A 15,258-nucleotide genomic window follows, 5' to 3' on the forward strand; every position below is an offset into this window, starting at 1 on the left:
ATTTACCTTTTAACTTATTATGCCCATGGTGCTCTTAGGTTTTCTGTGTCAGAGAGCTGACCTAATCCATGCTGATATTCCCTCTCACCTTTATGTAGCCCAGGTGCCAAAGGAAAGCTGATACCATCTCTAACTCTCATAGCGGGCTTGTATAATTTATTTAATACCATGCTCCTTGCCCATAACTGATACAGAAATAGGCATTGGGCCCATTTTGGACCAATGAGACTCAAGGGAAATTCTGTTGGAGTGTCTGGGAAAGTTCTTTGCCCTCTTGGGAGAGTTTCTGAAAGTAGATATCCCGTTTCTCTTCTGCTGGACATTTTTCTGCATGGATATGGGGGCTAAAATTCCTACCGCTATCTCATGGGCAGCCTGAGGATGAAGCCACACGTGGAAGAGGGCAGAGCCAAGAGCATCACAGGGACACTGAACTTGAGCCAAGTCAACTGCGAAGCCCGCCCTGCATCTGGACTTCCAGTTATGTCAGTGATTTTCCTTATTGTTTAAGCCAAAAATAAATCCAAATTGTTTATAAGAATATAAGAATGATTAAAAGTATGCACTCTAGAGTCAGATGACCTGGGTGTGAATCCCAAGTAAGCCATTCCTTAGCTTTAATATGTGGATAATAATATTCCTAAACTGAAATAATCCATGTAATAGACTTGGCACAAGCTGGCAGATAGGCAGCATTTAATAAATGCTATTATTGTTAGTATTAGCATTTCAAATTGGTGAGAAAAGTATGAACTGTTCAAAAAAATCACATTGGAACAAATAGCTAGCTACTTGGAGAAGAGAAAAATGCCATTCTAATAAATAAATTCAAATTATATTAGAGAGCATATGTGAAAAATAAAATAATAAAATATGGATGAATATATAACCTCAAGGTAAAAGATACTTTTTAAAGCATGAACTCAAAGGCATATGCTATAGAGCAAGAAATAAATATGGGAGTTCCCGTGGTGACTCAGTGGTTAATGAATCCGACTAGGAACCATGAGGTTGTGGGTTCGATCCCTGGCCTTGCTCAGTGGGTTAAGGATCCGGCGTTGCCGTGAGCTGTGGTGTAGGTTGCAGACGTGGCTTGGATCCCTCGTTGCTGTGGCTCTGGCGTAGGCTGGCAGTTACAGCTCTGATTTGACCCCTAGCCTGGGAACCTCCATATGCCACAGGAGCAGCCCTAGAAATGGCAGAAAGACAAAGAAAAAAAAGAAAGAAGTAGATTTGAGCCTCCATGACGTAAAAAGCTTCGGTGTGCTAGAAATGCTCTCCACTCTCTTCCTACACGCATCCCCTTCCAAAAGATTTTCCTTTCCGTCCAGAGAAGGTCAGGCCAGTCTTAGTTACTATGCACAGCGGCTTGAACACGTATCATGGTCTCTCTCTGAAGAAACTGAAATAAGCAGCACCAGGATTCTAATTAGCTGCTGTTGAAATCTGCACTAAAAGGTCACATAAAATAGGGACTGGGGTCACTTTTCCAGTCAGGGAAAAGGTCAAGTACGCAGGGACAGGCAGCCACATGGAACAGACAAACTAATCCTAAAATGTTAGCTAAGTAAGAGCTAACATTTATTTAGCTCTGACACGCTAGTTTAAAGTCCAAAGGCTAGCTAATTACCTAACGTTGCATAGCTGATGAGTTGGAAAACCAGGAGTTAAATCAGCATTCACATTTTTTTTTTTTTGGTCTCTTTTTGTCTTTTGTTGTTGTTGTTGTTTTCTTTTTCTCATATTATCTTCTATCATGTTCTATCGCAAGAGACTGGATGTAGTTCCCGATGCTATACAGCAGGACCTCATTGCTTATCTATTCTTTTTTTTTTTTTTTTTTGTCTTTTTGTCTTTTGTTGTTGTTGCTATTTCTTGGGCTGCTCCCGCGGCACATGAAGGTTCCCAGGCTAGGGGTCGAATCGGAGCTATAGCCGCCGACCTACGCCAGAGCCACAGCAACGTGGGATCCGAGCCGCGACTGCAACCTACACCACAGCTCACGGCAACGCCGGATCGTTAACTCACTGAGCAAGGGCAGGGACCGAACCCGCGACCTCATGGTTCCTGGTCGGATTCGTTAACCACTGCAACATGACGGGAACTCCTAGAGCTCCTTTTGGATGTGATTTTAAAAAGTATTGTTTTTTTAATATTCCTTTTCTAATATTTCTTTGTTAGAATACAGAAATGCAACCAAGTTCTGAATGTTAATCTTGTATCCTGCTACTTTTGCTGAATTCGTTGATCACTTTGAGTAGTTTTTGTGTGGAGTCCTTAAGGTTTCCTATATACAGTAGCATGTCGTCTGTACGACATGAGTGACAGTTTTACCTCTTCTCTTCCAGTGTGGACACCTACTTCTTTTGTCTGTCTGATTGCTGTGGCTAGGACTTCCTATACTGTGTTGAATAACAGTGGTGAGAGTGAGCATCCTTTTCTTGTTCCAGTTTGGAGCAGGAAGGCTTTCAGCTTTTCTCCATTGAGTATTATATTGGCTGTGGGTTTGCCATAAATGGCTTTTATTGGAGAATCCTTTCTTTCTCTTCAAGCTTCTGATACCTGCTCTTATATCTTGGTGTTCCTTGACTTGTAGACACATCACTCCAATCTCTGCCTCCATCGTCACAATTTTGTGTGTGTCTTTTGCTCTTCTTCTTAAGACACTTTTCATTGGATTTAGGCTTGCCCAGATTATCCAGGATGATTTCATCTTGAGATCCTTAATTACATCTGCAAAGACCCTTTTCCATATGAGCTCACATTCACAGGTTCCAGGTGGATATATCTTTTGGGGGCCATCCTTCAGCCCACTGTGCCCTTCTAGGTGATAATGAAGGTATGGGCGTTTTATAATGGCTCTGTCCTGGTAGTGGTAGAAATGCAGAAGCAAGGGACCACATGGCCCCACAGTCTGTATTCCTGTACCTGTGGTTTCTGTCCCCTTAATGGAGCTTGGTGTATCCCATTTTCTATTCTTAATTACAATGCTCAGAGTACAAAAAAGGATTCTCAGGTGTTTTGGAGGAGAAAAGGAGAGGGATGTTGTTATTGTTCCTGAGAAGAAGGTGAGAAGTGAGAGAAAAAGAAAGAAGAAGAAGAGAGAGGGTGTTAGGAAGGAGCCAGACATGGCAGAAGAGTCTTTGAAAAATTCATCAGATAGAAGTGTGGTTTCAAAAAACATTCTACGTGGTGAAGAAAAATGCTGAATTATTAGACCAGGTTTGAGACGGAACAGACTACTGAAAGTTATTCATCTTTATTCTGAAAATTATGCATGAGGTACCCTGTAACCGAACTACCTATGGGAACTGTCCGTTTTTCAGCTGAAGGCTATAGCTGAAGTGGCATCCATTATAACTATATTTCATCTCTCAAATTCTGTGACCTTCCACTGTTCTGAAAACCTTTCAATTCTCAGATTTAATTCCCATAAGGACCATGTGGGGAGATTCTTCTAGTTGGTGTTCTGGTGGAGGGCTGTGCCGAAGCGTTCAGGAGGGAAGAGGGTCTTTCGCCATAAACTATATTTATGATGGTTTTAAGAGTGGATATGGGAGCAGGAAATGCCTGGCGGCATAAGCTTATTGAAGCTGACCTGGAAATTCCCAGAAGTGGAGGCGAAGGGTCTTTGGAGGAGCTGAAGTTTCACAATGACAGTTGGGTCAGTGTCACTAAGTTATCAGTTGTGGAGTTCCCCTCGTAGCTCAGCGGTTAAGGAACCTGACTAGCATCCACGAGGACACAGGTTCGATCCCTGGCCTTGCTCAGTGGGTTAAGGATCTGGCGTTTCCATGAGCTGTGGTGTAGGTCGCAGTCATGGCTCAGATCTCATGTTGCTGTGGCTCTGGCATAGGCCAGTGGCCACCGCTCCGATTGGACCCCTAGCCTGGGAACTTTCATGTGCCATGGGTGTGGCCCTAAAAAAAGACAAAAAGACACACACAACAAATTATGAGTTGTTATGTCTCATTAAAGCCCAAACTAGGGAGTTCCCATTTTGGTTCAGTGGGTTAAGAATCTGACAAGTGTCCATGAGAATGTGGGTTCTATCCCTGGCCTTGCTCAGTGGGTTATGGATCTGGCGTTGCCATAATCCATGGTGTAGGTTGCAGATGTGGCTCGGATCCTGTGTTGCTACGGCTGTGGTGTAGGCCTCAGCTGCAGCTCTGATGTGACGCCTAGACTGAGAACTACCATATGCTACTGGTGCTGCCATAAAAAGAAAGAAAAACAAAAGCCCAACTGGTATGATCAGGGAAGATACATGTCCCATATCTCAAGTGAATATTCCAGGGAAGAAAGATACCGGACTAACTAGGAAACTTCACCTGCAGGAGGTAAGTTCTGAACTAGGCTTTTTTTTTTTTTTTTTTTTTGCTATTTCTTTGGGCCGCTCCCGAGGCATATGGAAGTTCCCAGGCTAGGGGGCGAATGAACTATAGCCACTGGCCTACGCCAGAGCCACGGCAACGCGGGATCCGAGCCGCGTCTGCAACCTACACCACAGCTCACGGCAACGCCGGATCATTAACCCACTGAGCAAGGGCAGGGACCGAACCCGCAACCTCATGGTTCCTAGTCGGATTTGTTAACCACTGGGCCACGATGGGAACTCCTGAACTAGGCTTTGATGAAAGAAAGGGCTGGCAGGACCGGGGCGGGGGGGGGGGTTGGGTCTTGAACAAAGACTAGAGTTAGTTACAGTGACAAACCAGTAGAATGAGTAAAATAATAACAAAGTTTACCATATTTTCTCCTCTATAAAATTATAGGCTTATAAGCACTTATCTGAAACCCTTAGGGCCTGATGTGTTATAGAATAGTTTTGGAATCTAGGAGACAGTGTGGGACGTGTACCGGATATTACACAACACTCCCAGTGTGGTCTGGGGAGGCATCCTGTAAGCAAACACATTATTATTTCTGCACTGAAATATCTGAAGTTTCACACTGAGATCAAGGCTTTACGTAGCCTCAATTTAGTTCAAGTGAAATTAACTATATAGAATTAATTGTGAGAAAAACCCTTGGTTTTCAGTGCTCACCCTCACCCCCTCAACTTTTTGGATTTTAGAATTGCAGATAAAGGATCGTAAAGCACTCTAGGCTCCATGAAGGAAAGCTGAAACACATGAAAAAACAGAAAAAAGAGGAAAGAGGAAAGACACCTCCTAGGTTCCCAGTATTCCAGAACAGTCTTGGTGCATTTCATTAAAGTCTGTTTTCCCTTCTCCGTCTTGTTCTTAAACATTTTCCCACATCATGCTAATTAGCTTGTGTGAGGAAGCTTGCATGCTGCTGTAGATAAAATATATTTAGAAGTTTCAGAGAGCTGAAAAGGGCAAAGCACCTCTAAAAAGGTGGACTTTTGTTTTTCAAAATGCATCTGTGAGCTAAGGGGCCCTGGTCAAAATAGAATAAATAATGTGGGACAGGAGGTTAGGATTTGACTTTTCCCATTCTAATTTCAGCGGAGGGTCAAAGGCTGCTGATACAGTAATTAGCAAGAGCCTCTGTGTTCTGAAGGGAGCTCCAGATGACCTGTGCACCTTACACAGGGTGTGTGGTAACACAGACACCGCCCCTCCCAATCCTAAAAACAAAATCCAATTTGCAGCACGTAGACCCTTAACCATCCTGAGGGGTTAGAAAGGGCCGAAGGTGAAGCAGTCAGAGAGGACAGGTCTCAGGGCAAGGCCACGAGCAGGGTCTCACGATCTTCCGAGAAGAAGAGGTTAGTCCTGTGAGATCTGGGTCCCCAGGAGTTTGAGGTGTGCTAAGGGCTTGGCTTTTTTTTTTTTTTTTTTTTTTTTTTGCCATTTCTTGGGCCGCTCCAGCGGCATATGGAGGTACCCAGGCTAGGGGTCTAATCGGAGCTGTAGCCACCGGCCTACGCCAGAGCCACAGCAACGTGGGATCCGAGCCACGTCTGCAGCCTACACCACAGCTCACGGCAACGCCGGATCCTTAACCCACTGAGCAAGGGCAGGGATCGAACCCGCAACCTCATGGTTCCTAGTCGGATTCGTTAACCACTGCGCCACGACGGGAACTCCAAGGGCTTGGGTTTGACCCAGAGAGAGGTGCTGGTTTTGGGCAAGGCCACCGCAGAGCTAGTGTAAATTGTGTCCCTGTGGGGGGCCTGAAGTCCAGCCGACATTCTGCCCACCATCCTTTAGGCCTTGTCCCCGGGCTCATCCCTTTTGCCCTGGAGTCATTTCAGATCCTGCCCAAAAGGTCAGCCTAAGGGCTGGATGCATTTGTCTGTACTTGCCCTGTATTCCTGGGGTCTGAAGGAGGTAATATAAGCAGCTGCTGCCCAGCTCACAGGAAGAGCCATCACTGTCCCAGCGTGGACCTCCAAAGAAGCCATGAAAGCACCCAACGCCACGGTCAAGTGTGGTCATCCTCCCAGCGCAGAGAGCACGAGCTCTCAGAAAACGCTGTGTCTGGAGGAGACCAGTGCTGCAATGGCTGGGCACCCGCCAAGTAAGAGCTTTTCTACCCTGACCTCATCTTCCCTGCCTTCTCCCCTTCCTTTTAGAGGAAGGGCTAGAGGGAGCCTGGTGGGTCAAGACGGGGAGCAAGAGGAAAGGCTGGACACATCTCTCATTCCTCGCCCAGGTTTCCTCCAGTAGCAGGTTCAAGCTGGGTGAGCAGAGAAGCTTTAGTTCAAGTTAAATTACAAAGGACTGGACTTGTAGTTTAATTTAATTAAATTTTTTTTCTTTTTCTTTTTTTTTTTTTAGGGCAGCACCTACATATGGAAGTTTCCAGGCTAGGGGTCAAATCGGAGCTACAGCTTCCGGCCTACACCACTGTCACAGGAATGTGGGATCCAAGCTGCATCTGCGACCTACACAGAAGCTCACACCAGATCCTTGACCCACTGAGCGGGGCCAGGGCTTGAACCTGCATGCTCATGGTTACTAGTTGGGTTCGTAACCCGCTAAGCCACAATGGGAACTCCTGGACATTTTCATTACTGAAGTGAGACCCGTCCTGAGACTGGAAGCAGAGGATCTTGTATAACCCTAGGGAAATTGCCACCTGCCCTTGGTCACATCCAGGTTCAGGGAAGGACTCACCATGGAACAGTCTGAAGGAAAGAATAAATTTGTTTACTAATTGCACCCTACCAGGTCCACTTGTTCGACTTCTGCTGTTCGTAAAAAAATATGCCAGAAAACCAACCTAATTAAATCACATGAATAAGTAAATAAATGGACTGTTCTAATATGCAGGAAGCAGTCATGAAAGTGAAGGGATTAGAAGCCCGAGTGCCCAAGGATAAGTTTTAGTTTATGTAAAACTAAAAGCATGGGGAGCATGGGGCCATCACAACAGAATAGACATATGGCAGTTAGATTTATCTTCTGGAAACTTTATGCCACAAAGAAACAGATATGGTGACCATATTTTCTGAAGCAAAATATGGGACGTGGGTTTCGTCAAGAGTGCAGACTTGGTAATAAATAGGACAGACTGCAATTAGCTCTGTCCCAGAAACACAAGGACTTAGCCACTGTAGAAACAGCAAGAGCCAGAGGGCTGGCAGATCAGTTGTGCACTGGAGCTTGTTAGCTGAGCTGAAGAGGTCAAAAGCAGGCCTCACTGCCTTTGTTCATCCACTCCACACCCTCCATCCCCAGCTGCTTTGCTGGGACTTTGGAATTCTTTCCATTTCAAAGGCAGACTTCAAACTGCTTTAATTGAGAGCTAGGAAGAAAGTGCACAGGATTGAAAAGCTTCATTCCTATGTGCCTTTAGATTTTCACAGTGGCCCCAGGAAAATGTGCCACATCTTCTATTGAGCAGAAGGTTCATCAATTTGAGGTTCATTAGGGCTCAAGGGCTTTGAGGCTGGGAACCCATCCTGGCTCCTGCCCACTTTTTCTAGCTCATTCTAAAAATAATTTTTTTTTTTTTTTTTTTTTTTTTTTAGCTAGGACCCTCATGGTCTAAACTCTTTGGTTGTTTGAGTTGAGTTGGAGTCTAAAGATAAATCCATGTCTTTACTCCAGGCTTTTGGATCTGAAGTGTCATTATAAGCATTGAGACAGTTCACAATTCAAGAATAACTGAAGCAGTGGGGATGGCTGGCACTGCCCAGGCAGAGCACGTTGGGTGAAAAGAGATGAGGGCTTAAGCTGAAAAGAATCCCAAGGAAACCCACTAGAGAGAAGGGGGCAGTAAGAACAGTTGGAGGAAACCCAGGGAAGTGTTTTGGTGGAAGACAAGGGAGGAGTGTGGTGTTGAGACAGCACAAAATCCTGCAGAGAGAAGATAGAACCTGTTTCTAAATTGCATCAGGTGATTTTGGCAAGAGCATTTCTGTGCAGGTCCAGGGCCTGGGGAACGTAGCTCCTCCCATTGCTTTAGAGCCTCAGCACATCTCCCAAGGAAAGAAGAAAAAAACAGATTTTAAGGCCCCCCCACTGTTGAAGGGTGGGCCTAATGCAGCTCCACCAGAATTGCCAAATCTCCCACAAAGCTGCCTAAACAGCTAGGCTTGGAGAGGAGAGTTGTCAGTGGACTGTAAGTTCATCCACCAGGGGTCTGTTTCTCCACCAAGGGCTAGGTTCATCCCTCAGGGGACAGGTTCATCCACCAAAGGTCAGGTTAATCCTCTAGGGGTCGGTCTCATCCACCAAGGGTCCAGTTCATCCACTGTGGTCAGTTTCATCCACCAAGGGTCAGGTTCATCCACCAAGGTCAGGGGAAGGATTTACATTCCCTTCACCTTGAGCCACATCAGAGGAGCTTCAAGAGGATTATTTGGAGCCCTTTACCAAGGTTCCTCTGGAGTTTGGGGATTGGTATTTGACTCACTCCTGGAAGTCTAAAGGCAGGAGGCAGGGCTGGAACTGCCCTAGCTTGAGAGCAAAGCTGAGTGCATTGTGGGATCAAATATATCCACACACAGCATGCTTTCCAGAGACCTGGAGGGATGGTGGGGGACTGGCCTGAGGTCACCTTCCCAAGGGATGGTGGGTGGACTGGGTCAAGAAGGCTGGACTGATTGAAGCCCTGGAGCTGAGGAGGAAGCTTAAAGGAGTGAGCTAGAGGAAGTGTTGCTTATGCTAAGGGGGTCCCCTGCAGGAAATCCCTGAGGAACCCATGGAAAAGCCCCATGAAATCCACCCTCACCTCCTCCAAGTTCCTAGAGCCCTAGGATGAGGATTTCTTTTTTTTCTTCTGAAATAATTTCAAACCAAAGGAGGAGTTGCAAGAAGAGTACAAGTGGCCTTTTCCCTTCCCCCTTCCCTGAACTGTTGGAGAGAAAATGCTACAGTTGAGGCAATCACTGACCTGCTATCCCAGCACTCCTGATCTTATTAGCATGCATTTCCTATGCATAGGGACATTCTCCTACATAACCATCCAAATGAGGAAAGTTATTTATTTGTTCCCTAGACCTGTGGAATAAATTATCATCAGCCAAAAGATTTAAGACAACAGATGTATTTTCCCATGGTTCAGAAGGCCAGAAGCCTGTAATCAAGGTGTTGGCGGGGCTGTACTCTCTCCAAAGGCTTGAGGGCAAGGAGCATCTTCTCTTGCCTCCTCTAGCTTCTAGTGGCTGTCAGCATTCTCTATAGCTGCATCACTGCAGACTCTGCCTTCATCTTCACACAGCCTTCTTCTTGTCTGCTTCTGTCTTTGTCTTCTGTCTCTTACAAGGACACTTGTCATTGGATTTAGGGCCCACCTAGGTCATCCTGAATGATATAAATGCAATTACAGCTGCAAAGAACTTTTTTTTTTTTTCCAAATAAGGCCACCTACACAGGTTCAGGGAGTTAGGATATAGACATATCTTTTGAGGGTCACCGTTCAACTTACTCCAGGAACGTGGATGTATCTCTCTCATCTAGTCCACAGTCCCATTCAAGCTTGTCACATGTCCCAATGATACTCTTTAGAGCAAAGGATTCAACTGAAGATCACATGTTGCATTTAGTTATCACAACTCCAGCTTCCTTTATGCTGGAACATACCCTTGTCTTTCCTAGACTTACTTTCATGACATTGATAAAGCCAAAGAGTACTTACTGCTAGTCATTTTGTTCAAGATGGTAATGCTGAGTGGGCTTATCCTGGATCGTGAGACTTGATTTGGCAGTTTTCATGAATTTTGCCAGCAGGTTGGTCTCACGTCAATATGGCTGTCATGAAATTATTTATGCATTGTATTTCTTGATGTTTGCCGTCTAGAGAGCTAGTTGGTAAACATTTCCTAGCCCACTGCTGATGAGTGCCCCTGAGTATGGATTTCTCATGATTTGATTCAGGCATGTATTTTTGGCAGGATCACGCAAGTAATTCTCTTCACACTGCATCTCACCAGATGATACATGATTTCAATTTATTTCATTACTCGCAACTAACTTCGATCCTTTGATTCAGGTGGTGTCTGTCTGTCCACCGTAAAATTGCTCTTTTTCCCTAGTAGTCAATAAGTATTTTGTTGAATAGCATTAAAAAAAAAAAACTACCTTAATCCATTTTAAGCCTACAGTTCAGTGGCATTAAATACATTCATATTGTTGTGCAACCATCACCATCATTCATCCCCAGAGCTCTTTTCATCTTGCAAAACTGAACCTCTGTACCTATTAAACAATAACTCCCCATCCTCCTTTCCCTGGAGTCTCTGGCAACCATCATTCTATGTTCTCTCTAGGATATGGGCTGTTCTTAGTAACATATGAATTTAATCATGTAGTATTTGTCTTTTTGTGACTGGCTCACTTAGCATAATGTCCTTAAGGTTTATCCATGTTGTAGCATTCATCAGAATTTCCTTACTTTTTAAGGCTGAATTGTATGTACCACAGTTCAACTTGCTTATCTATTATCTGTGGATGGGCACTTGGGTTGCTTCTATGTTTTAGCCATTGTGAATAAGGCTACCATGAACATGAAGGTACACATATCTCTTCAACACTCAGATTTCTAAAAATACTGAATCACTAGGTTGTGCACCTGACTTCAGTATAAGACTGTAAATCAACTCCATTTCAATTTAAAAAAAGAAAGAAGGAAAAACGACTTTGCTTTCAATTCTTTTGAGTATATACCCAGGAGTATAATTTCTGAGTCATATGGTAATCCTGTTTTTAATTTTTTGAGGAACGTCCATTTATTTTCTGCAGCAGCTGCACCATTCTGAAGTCCTGCCAACAGGGCGCAAGGTCCAGGGTCTTCCTATTCTGTCAACAGTTGTTATTTTTCATTTTTGTTCTTGATGTTGGCCATCCTAACAGTTGTGAGGTGATACCTTCTTTTCAATTTGCATTTCTTTGATAATTAGTGATGTTGAGAGCCTTTTCACATACCCGTGGGCCATTTGTGTATCTTCTTTGGAGAAGTGTCTTTTCAAGTCCTTTGCCCATTTTTGAATCAAGTTGTTCGTTTTTTGTTGCTGAGTAGGTGGTACTTTGAGACTATGTAGTGGGATTTTTAGTAAACTTTTACCCACTTAGTTTACCACCCATTGATGCTTCCTGGATGACTTATTACTATGACAGTGGCCAAAGGGTGATTTTACTTATTTAGTTGCTCCTTCTATATTTAGCATTTGGTTTTTTACCTTGTGGAAGAAACTTCTCATCCCTGCATTTATTCATCCATGTATTTATATCATTATGGCTTCTTTCTGCATGTCATGGTTTATAATCTGTTATTATCATTATTATTCACTTGACTCTCCCAGTGGTCCCAGATTTGGCTAGTCGGAGCTCATAAAAAGTTTCTGTGTTCTAGTAACATGCTCCCATTATTCCTCACTTAGAGGCATAACAAAATTTTCAGGTTCATCTTCTACCTTTCTGGCCACTTCCCTGGAATCAACCATTTCTCTGAGAAGTGGTGGTTTCTTTTGGTGGAGAATGATATTTATAAACCAAGATCTGGGTGCTGACTGTGCTCTCAGGGCCTCTCAGATGACAGAGCTAGGGAATATATGCACACATATATAGACACCTGTATCTTTATTTCCATATCTATCCATGTATATTAAAAACTGTTGAGTCACACAACACCTCCAATTCCAATTCAGCATCACAGAGTTCAATCAAATTTTCTTCATTTTCATATTTGTGATTCTGAAAGTGAGAACCTAGTTTCTGTTACTGTCAGCATATTTGGTGAGTGCCCACATGTATGATTTTTCTTGGGCCGCATCTGGGCCTCTATGTGGACACCCTCTCCAGTGCACTTAGGCTCTGACACCCCATGCTAAGTGCCACATGGGCAGCCTCCTCAGCCACTTGGGCTCTTAGACTTTCCACCAGGATTTACACTAGGCTACAACAGCTGCCCCTTGTGTGGACACCCTCATTTCAGTCTTGCTATTCCAAGTCAGGCTGTCGCTGCTTCTCGAATTTAGAATTTTTGTAGTCACTATGCATAAAAATCTATATAGTATCTCACTACAATTTAGGAAACTGTCCCTAGTGGTGGCTATTCACATTGCTTTCAGAGAATGTGAACAATGCAGTGACATCGGCTTGCACTGGAACATGGGCTCGTGGTGTCAGGTTCTTTGCCTGACGTTCTTGCTCACTGTCATAGCCCTGGCATCTGGAATTGTGCCTGGCTCAGAGTGGACCCTCCATTCAGATTTTTTGAATAAATGAATGAACAAATTTGGGGAACATCTGTGCAAGTTTATCTATAGAATAATTTCTGAGATGTAAAGTTATGCATCTTTCTTCCTATCCGTTTTTCATCTTGAAAGTACCTTAAACGGACTTCTCCTATGCAATCAGTGCTTATTTCAACAGGAATCCTCCTTGGGTCAGCCCCAGTCATCTAAAGCTATCTAGTCGCACCATTCAAATCCACTTTTCACTTTGTTAACTTTAAATTTAACGGTGCTTCATAGATATGTCTGTCAAAGTTTGCAACAAGAAGCTACATGTGACATGGATTTGCTGTATTTATTGTGAGAAAAGCTTTGCTAATATCTCATTGGGCAAGGACATAGAAAAACAACTTCATAGAATAAAAAATTTAAATGACGTACAAACACACAAATATGAAATTCATTCATTCATTATCTGACTGTTATTAAATATCTACTATGTGCCAGGTGCTGTTATAGGAAATAAGAATATAAGTGTAACGAAAAAACAGAATACTGTTGCCCTTAGAGGACAGGAACCTCATGCTCCGTTTCACAAGTCAGCGAAGAATTCAAATTATAACCACTAAGTGCCTTTTTCCTTTACTTAGAAAATTATCACTTGCTGAAAACTTAGCTAACTCTGCAGAGTAGGTGTGAGATGAAAACTCATCTGTATATTCAGGGTGGCAGTGGAACATGATGCTCATATTCATTCAAATTGGTTTTTATTTTTGTCTATTGAAAAAGTCAGGTTCTTTATTTTTTTATTTTATCTAGCAAGTTGGAAAATGGTACCAATAGCCTTAAAAATTGTTCCATCATTTTATCCAGTAAATCTAGTACTAAGAATTTATCGACTAAGCCACAGATTTATGTGCAAGATACTTGTTTTAGGTGTGTGTGTGTGTGTATGCGTGTGCGTGTGCGTGTGTGTGTGTGTGTGTCTTTTTCGGGCTGCACCTGCACCTGCAGCATATGGAGTTTCCCTGGCTACGGGTCCAACTGGAGTTGCAGCTGCCAGCCTACACCACAGCCACAGCAACGCCAGAGCTGAGTCTCACCTGTGACCTACAGTGCAGCTCGCCAAAATGCCTGCCTGAGTGAGGCCAGGGATCAAATCTGTGTCCTCATGGATACTAGTCGGGTTCGTTACTGCTGAGCCACAATGGGAACTCTTGTTTTAGCATTTTTAAAATACACTGAGGAAACCAAGTCCTTCTAAAACTGAGTTTCCCTGCTGAGTTTATGATTCATCTCTCCATCCACAACTTGATATCCTTTCTTATTGCACCCCCATTCCCCTTGAGATTGGGCAGCATCAAAGAAAAGGGGGGATTGAAAACAAGCAAGACCCTGAGGCGCCTTCCCAGGTACAAAAGCCTCTGCATGTCTCCCCTTTCTTGCTTGTAGAAAAAAACAAGCTTTCGTCTCTTAGGTCTTCCCTGAGTTCCAAAGAGCAGACTCGAGCAGTTACTAATTAGGTCAAGAGTCACAGGACCCCTGGTTCCTCCTGAAGGAATATAAATAATAATGTGATGCACATCTCTGAGTTGTTCTGCAGGAACTAAGCCCCCGACTCAGGGGGAGGATGGTGACTCTGCTGACCACAAGCATGTAGACTTCAGACTGGCTGGAACAAGAAGGTTGACGGAGATTCTCGAAACATCACCCTGTCATCTCAACGCAGCCAATCAGAAGAAGGTCCACGAGCTGACCATGCGTCCCATGACTCTCTCCCCAACCTGTCTTGCCGCAAAGCCAAAACCCTTGCCCCCAAGCCAGTAGAGAGTTTGAGTCTTTTCCACATGAGCTGTCAGTTCTCCTTACATGGTGCCCTGCGGTAAATGCTGTATGTTCCTTCACCACCACCTGGGGGTCAGCAGATTGGCTCTGCTGCACAGCAGGTGAGCAGACCTGACTTCTGCTCAGTAACATAACCTAAATACCTGGCAGCTGGAAAATAATTATTCTATATCTGTCTAGAAGGAAATTCTCCACAATTTTTATTTTCAGCTTTATGCTTCTCTTCATCTTCCCAGTTTTCATAATCCATGTGTATATGTATAGGTTTTATAATCACGGAAACATTTTTAAAAAGTTGTTGGAGGCATCGCTCGTTCCATCATTTTGTGCCCTCAGTTTATAATCTTTTATGAGAGGTTTATTTCAGAAATTATTTGCTTCCTGCAGTGCTTCTGTCTTTTGAATATAATCTTGTCTATATACTGATCCTATTCTTTTTCTTTTTGTTAAGAAACTCAAGAGCCAAATTAGAAACTTAAGCACAGTATCTGTATTGAGTCTCATTCTGGCGTTTTTTATATTCTTTTGAGACCTGGTTTTCTGTTTGTGTATTTCCACATAGAATGTATTTGTTCTAAGTCTTTTCCGACTCCTTGGTAAGTAAACGTAGGGGCATGCATGATGGTGGAACCTGCTGTTTTCAGCAGGAAGAGGTCTTGAACGAGAAGAATGGTCTAACAGGTTAGGGAGCTCTGCCCGCCCAGCCCTTTCAAGGGAGTGAACCGGAGGAGTGGTCCGGGGATAGCACTGACGTGTTCTCAGTCCGCACCGAGTCGTCACTGCCGTCGGAAGAGCGGTTTCTCTTCGCCTCTCAAGTC

General features: G+C 43.8%; 3 protein-coding genes across 26 annotated transcripts in view; 2 read left to right on the forward strand and 1 right to left on the reverse strand.

Annotated features, from left to right (window-relative positions):
* LAMB3 (laminin subunit beta 3) overlaps nucleotides 1–15,258 on the forward strand; it is a 162,069-nt gene that overhangs the window by 47,967 nt on the left and 98,844 nt on the right. The window lies entirely within an intron of this gene.
* The window catches only part of C9H1orf74 (chromosome 9 C1orf74 homolog), a 77,730-nt gene that overhangs the window by 47,967 nt on the left and 14,505 nt on the right, over nucleotides 1–15,258 (forward strand). The window contains exon 3 of one of the 2 annotated variants that reach the window (XM_021063892.2): nucleotides 14,199–14,927. The exons of the other annotated variant lie outside the window; for it this stretch is intronic. The gene's annotated coding sequence lies outside the window, so the exon portion shown is untranslated. Of the gene's footprint in view, nucleotides 1–14,198; nucleotides 14,928–15,258 lie in introns of those variants that run through there. 2 annotated transcript variants of the gene reach the window in all.
* HSD11B1 (hydroxysteroid 11-beta dehydrogenase 1) overlaps nucleotides 1–15,258 on the reverse strand; it is a 45,798-nt gene that overhangs the window by 4,236 nt on the left and 26,304 nt on the right.

This window comes from Sus scrofa, chromosome 9 (assembly GCF_054392235.1).
Source record: "Sus scrofa isolate SSC_HxYL_T2T_F1_AM1 chromosome 9, Sscrofa_HxYL_maternal_Yorkshire_Landrace_v2.0, whole genome shotgun sequence".
In the NCBI taxonomy this organism is placed as follows: domain Eukaryota; kingdom Metazoa; phylum Chordata; class Mammalia; order Artiodactyla; family Suidae; genus Sus; species Sus scrofa.